This window comes from Quercus robur, chromosome 4, assembly GCF_932294415.1.
Source record: "Quercus robur chromosome 4, dhQueRobu3.1, whole genome shotgun sequence".
In the NCBI taxonomy this organism is placed as follows: domain Eukaryota; kingdom Viridiplantae; phylum Streptophyta; class Magnoliopsida; order Fagales; family Fagaceae; genus Quercus; species Quercus robur.
This window is the reverse complement of record NC_065537.1, coordinates 33,475,335-33,481,762: the sequence shown is the minus strand read 5'-3', so window position 1 is coordinate 33,481,762 and position 6,428 is coordinate 33,475,335. Positions and strand designations below refer to the sequence as shown.

The following is a 6,428-nucleotide window of genomic DNA, read 5'->3' as shown; positions in this document are numbered from 1 at the left end:
ACATTTGTAAATCACAACTTTACAGATTTGTAAATGGAAATATGTGTTGGGTGTTTAGCACGTGGTAAGAGTGTATTTAAATATTATTTTTAAAAAATTTCTTTCTAATAAATATAAATAAAAAGGTTCCAGCACATAATGCAGGTTAAAAAGCTAGTACTATATATAATAGCAGAAGTCTTTTTTTGCAATTAAGGAGGTGCTGCCATGTAGGAAAAATGGCCACTTAAAATTCTTCCATGTATAAGTTAAAATGCGATAAAATATGTTGTTTGAAAACCTACAGCACCGTAAGCCTCTCATTATAAATAAAAAAGGGTCATGCTAACAAGTGCGCTTAGGACATTGGTTAACAATCCAGTTAGAGAAAGTTTTTATGGAAAAAGAAAAAGAAACAATTAATTTTTTGACACCTTTTTTCATTTCCCATAAAAGTTATGTCAAAACTTTCTTAAAATGGATTCTTAACCAATGCCTTAAGGGCACTCATTAGCATTTCCCATAAAAAATTAACCGCATAAATCAATTATAAAAAAGGCTTGCTTGCTGTACGGACTACGAAGAGAGGAAGAGAACTGAGTCTGAGAAAGATACAGTCACAAAGAGAGACAGAGTTCGTATGGTGTTAAGAGAGAAATATCTAAGTTCCACCATTATGGTCAGTTTTCCCACAGCCATCCTTTCCCTCGCCAGACTCAGAACACCAAAACCGCAGGCACACATAGGAATTGAGATTGAGGAAGAGAAATTTAAGTGCCATTAACTCCGTCGATCAGGCCATTGACCTGACATCATCAAATCGCCGAAACTGCCACCGGTTTTTTTTCCCTTTCTTACATCTGGGTATGAAATATGACATAGTTTTTTGGGTATTTTGGTTGGATAGGTGTAGATTTAGATATTTGCTTTGATGTTTTTGGGTTTTTTTTGTTACGGTTTGTAGATTTCCGATTTTGATGTTGTTTGTTTTGTTATGAATATGTTGCATGCAAAGGTTCTTTCCATCTTGCCATAACTCACTTTTTCTCTCTCACTTTCCATCAATGCTTGTTTCCTAAGAAAGTTGTGATTATATATGCTTTGTTATTTGTTATTTTTCTTTAAAGAGTATATTACTTAAGGGATTATCCAGTTTGTGTAATTAGAAACAATGAGGTTTTTGATTAGTTGTTTAGAAAATGGAGGAGTAAGTGAGGGAATGATGAGGGAAATTGGAATTTGTTTTTGGTTAAATTGGGGATTGACTGAATGAGCAAAGTTTGAGTTTTTGGTTTTGTTAGAAACTAAACGGTAAAAAATGTGTGGAAAGGTTATTAATTTGATGCTTCATTTGTTGCTAGAATTGTACTAGAAAAGAAATAAATGTGAACAATATTAAGGCTTTTACTATTGTTCTTATTTTAAATTTTATGCTTGGTATTTGATGCGACATTTTTTTTTTTAATTCAAATACTTATCTTAGGAATGCTAATCTTAGAAATTAAAGAAAGTTTGCATTTTTTTCACAAACACACATATAAAAAGTATAATCTTCTTTGTTGCCTATGACATTCACATCAAATGGTATTTCCTCACCAATTATCATCTGCTTCTCTCATCTATATCTCTAGTCACGCTTCATTGCTCCTCTAATTTTCTCTTCTTCTTTTTTTGTAGATCAAGCATAGATCATTTCATTGTCTTTCAACCTAGCAATTCAATATGCAAGGTACTTAATGAGGATAGTTTCTCTGTTTCATGTACTAAGAAACTATGGTGGCAATTTCTCTCTCATCTATATCTCCTCTGCTCCTCTCTCAAAACTCTAAAACACATAAAGGCTGAAACCAATCACGTATTAAAGGGCTTTAATCTCTTTTTTTTTTTTTTCCCAATTCAAGTATAGATTGTTTCATTAGTTTTCAATTCAAAAAATTAATATGCAGACAAGGTATTTGATGAGGATAATTCGAGTGTGAGAGAAAGCCCCAACGATAGGCCAATGAGAAAGAAGGAAGCAATCAGAAGTAGAGAGAAAAATGTTCAGTCCATACACTCTGTGGAAGAGAATTACCTCCATAGCTACTTCGCTCATACCAGAGAGGTATAACTCTGTAAATTTTCTGAGCCATCATCTTTGTCTTTGGATTTGTGATTGTTACCTTTAGCAAACCCTAAGAAGCCCGCTATTTTCCTCGACAACCCCATCAGGAATTTGAGAAGAAAAAAAGCACTGATTGTTTGTTAGTTTTTATGCAGTATTGTATGGTTTGTGAGAGAGAAAAGAAAGATGATATAAATAATTCAATAAGAAAGATCTTGGAAGAGAGAAAGAGAAAGAGAAGTGGTGGGAAGAAATGGAAAGTATATAGTGGGTGGCCGTGGTCTTTTTAGGGGTTTCTTATGGATGGCTTAACTCACTCAATAGCTTTTCTTTTTCTCTGCCTTTTTGTTTGCTTGCACCCAAAATTTTGGTGTAGCTTTTGGGTAATATTGTAGCTAAAGGTCTCATCATCCTTCGTGTTAGGACATATGTGATTCACTTGTTAGGAACATATGTCACTATTATATGTAATTGGATAATCCCTTGAGAAAACGCACTTTACTTGTAATTAGGTAGATCTATGATGTTTTTAATACTTCAAGAAACAAGGTTTAAAGATCAAGTATTGAAGTCATCAAGTCTGTCCAAGAAACAAGCTGAGAAGTGCAAATTCATTAAAGCTCGATAGCTGGCTCGACAGCTGTATCTATCGAGTTTAAGAAAGTTGTTTCAGCCCCATGTGCTTGACACCTACTTGACAGCTTCTCGATAGCTTCTATCTGTCGAGGTTTAAAGAAACAGAAATTCTGATCTGTTTTCTTGGAATTCGTGAATGTGTCTTTGGGTCTTCTTTTCTCCTAACCCTAGACATATAAAAGGATTGTTTTAAAGGCCGTCAAAGTGTTCACAAGTTGCACAAGCATTGAACAAATTTTGTTCAAGCAAATTGTGACCAGAGACAAGGTTTTGCCCTAGTTCATCATTCTTGTGAAGAAGTTGCTGTGTATGTGCACCATAGGGTTTTGTGACCAAGCATCTTCTTGATCTTCATCGTTGGGATGAACTGAAGAACTTTGCAACCAACAACCTTCTCTAGTTGGTGATTGAAGTCGTGTACTAGGATCCGCGCAATTGGTTAGTCACGTACTTGGGAGCCATGCATCAAAAGGGAAATTTTCACTACAGAACAAGTCCAATTGGGTATTGGGGTAAGGGTTCAACTATAGGTTGGTATAAGGTACTGTGATTCTTTTACTTCTAACCGCTTGTTATGATAATAGTGGAGTTTTGGGAGTGGTGACCTTAAAATCACCCGGTGGGGTTTTTCCCGTCAGGTTTTCCCCATTCGTAAACAAATCACCATGTTATTTATTTTCCGCTGCATAATTAGTTATTGATGATTTGTTTGTGCTACCACGTGTTTGCATGTTAATTAACTTAATTAATTCATTTGGCTAAACTAATTGGTTAATTTATCACAAGGGGTCAATATGTTTTTGGCCTATCAAGTGGTATCAGAGTAGGCACACTCTGATTAGAGTTTAATCTTTGCTTTGTTGATCCATTGACCCCTGTTTGTCATGGATAGAGGACAGTCGTTAATTATACCTCCTTTATTTGATGACAATAACTATGCATACTGGAAAGTACGCATGAGAGCTTTCTTGCTGTCTTTAGATGAGAAAGTGTGGCAAGCTGTGGAGATATGCTAGACTAAGCCTACAGAAGCGCCGACCGATTAGGATGATGCCAAGATCAAGGCGGAAAAATTCAACAGCAGAGCGTTGAATGCCTTATTCAATGTGATCATCAATGAGGAGTTTAAGAAGATATCCTCAACTGAAACTGCTAAGGAGGCTTGGACCATTCTCCAAACAACCTATGAGGGAACAAAGGCTGTCAAGGATTCAAAGCTTCAGAGGCTCATTACAAGCTTTGAAGAGATTAAGATGGAGGAGGATGAGTCGTTTGATGAGTTCTATGCCAAGCTAAAGGACATAGTGAACTTAGCTTTCAATCTTAGGAAAACCATTCCTGAACCCAAGATTGTGAGAAAAGTGCTTAGATCTCTACCCGAGAGATTCCATGCCAAGATTATGGCGATTGAGGAACCAAAGGACATTGACAAGATTCCTTTGACAAAGCTGGTTGGTAATCTACAAACTTACGAGCTAGGGCTAACAAGGATTGGTAAGTCGGGCAAAAGCAAGAGCATGGCTTTGAAGGCCAAGAGCAGTGACATAGATGAGTCTTCAGACAATGAAGATTCTAAGATGAAGTCTTACATCACCAGGCAATTCAAGAAGTTCATGAAGAATGCCAATGGGAAGGGCTTCGACAAGGACCGTAGGCAATCCAATTCTTCTTAGTTCAAGAACCAAGAAAAAGGGAAGAAGGATGCAAGGGATGGCGGTTAGTACACTGTTCCCGTAGGACCTAAGTGCTTTGGGTGTCAAGGCTTCGGTCACATGAAACAGGAGTGTCCTACATATCTCAAGAGCATTGGGAAGAGTAAGGCACTTGTTGCTACTTTGAGCAATACCGAGCCTGAGGATGATTCCGACAATAAGGATGACGGAATCTTGAATGCCTTCACTGCCACTGTCAATCCTACTGATTGGATTGTTGAAGATGTGGTTGAAGAAGAGGAATTGGTGGAGTCTAAGTTTGAGAAGATGGATGATCAAGATGATATTCATACAGCCTATGAGAAATTATACAAGCTTTCTGAGAAACATGAGAAACTTTATAGGCTGACCACCAAGAAGTTCAATGATGTGGAACTTGATCGTGAAGAGCTTTCCACAAAATTTGATGAGGCTAATCAGACTATTGGAGCACTAAGGTTCAAGAACAATTTCTTGGCTAAGAAGACTAAGAAGCTTGAAGCGGAGTTATTTCAAGTCAGAGCTCAATTGGAGAGAACTTTAAGTGCAAAGCTTGATGAGATGCTCAGTCTTCAGAAATCTGCTTCTGATCAAACAGGTTTAGGGTATGGTCTCTTTTCCTCTAATATTGCTTCAACTAGTACTACTGTTTTTGTTCCCCATGCTAATAATGTGCCCGTTTGGTTCAGCTTTTGAAGTCCAAAAGGCGCTTTTTCAAAAAAGCTCAGACCAGTTTTGCGTTTGGTAAGCTCAAAACGCAACTTTTATACAAAAGTTGCGTTTTGAACTTTCAGAAAAAACTGAAGGAAAAGGCGGAATGGCTTATGGACCCTCAGGGGTCCATAAATGAAAACGCGCAGAGCGCGTTTTGTATTATTACCGTTGCAATAGTGAAAATACTAAAATACCCATCACCAATAAACTTTGCCCTTTTCTCTTCTCCGCTCCTCTGTTACAGACCAACACCGGTCAAGAAAGTATCAACCAAATACAAACAAAGCACCACCCAACAATCACCGATCTACCACCACAACCCATTTCAACATTTGATAATCCAAACACAAAATCAACAAAATCAAACCAATTTTACACAATTTTACAAAGGAACCCAATAATGAAATCATAACCAAAAAAAAAAAAAAAAAAACCGAGCTGACCCATTTCCGCCGCATGTCGTTGGCAGTGAGGAAGAGATCAAGCAACGGTGGAGAGGAAGACAGGCAGCGGTGAAGGCAGAGATCAAGCACCGATCTGACCCATTCCTCCCTTTTGGATTTCCCATCTATCTTCGTTTGATGAGAATCATGCAGACGAAGAGCTAAGAAAAAAAAAAAAAGAGAGGAAGAATCATGCAGACGAAGAGCTAAGAAAAAAAAAAAAAAAAAAAAAAAGAGAGGAAGAATCATGCAGACGAAGAGCTAAGAAAAAAAAAAAAAAAAAAGAGGAAGGAAGAATCATGCAGACGAAGAGCTAAGAAAAAAAAAAAAAAAAAAAAAAAAAAAAAAAGAGGAAGGAAGAATCATGCAGACGAAGAGCTAAGAAAAAAAAAGAAAAAAAAAAAAAAAAAAAAGAAAAAGAGGAAGAAGGAGAGCTCTCTGGGACGTTCTGGAAACTTGGAGACTTGGAGAAGTGAAATGGAAAAAGAAAGGAAAGAAGGAAATAAAGGAAAAGAGTGGCCAGTGGGTACGTGTGTGGACTGGAAAAAAAGAGGAAAAAAAAAAAAAGAAAAAAAAGAAGAAAATGCGGTAAGTGAGTGGAGGAGAAAAAAAATGAAAAAGAAGGAAATATTATCACAATATTTTCACAATAAATATTAAGTAGTAGGTTATTATTAGCTAACACTTGTCGGAAAAAAATAATTTTTTTAGAAAGAGAAAAAAATAATTTTAATAGTACGTTCAAATTAATATTAGTATCAATTTTTATCACAATATTTTTGCAATACTTTCACAATAAATCTTAAGTGGTAGATTATTATTAGCTAATATTGGTAAGAAAAAAATAATTTTTTTAGAAAA

General features: G+C 36.3%; 1 long non-coding RNA gene across 1 annotated transcript; it reads right to left on the bottom strand.

Annotated features, from left to right (window-relative positions):
• Nucleotides 1-5,321: 5,321 nt before the first annotated feature.
• LOC126721154 (uncharacterized) lies at nt 5,322-5,953 on the bottom strand. The gene is made up of 2 exons (XR_007653851.1): nt 5,568-5,953; nt 5,322-5,359 (listed from the first exon to the last, which is right to left on the bottom strand). It is a non-coding gene; the product is annotated as an uncharacterized LOC126721154 (long non-coding RNA).
• Between the last annotated feature and the right edge of the window lie 475 nt (nt 5,954-6,428).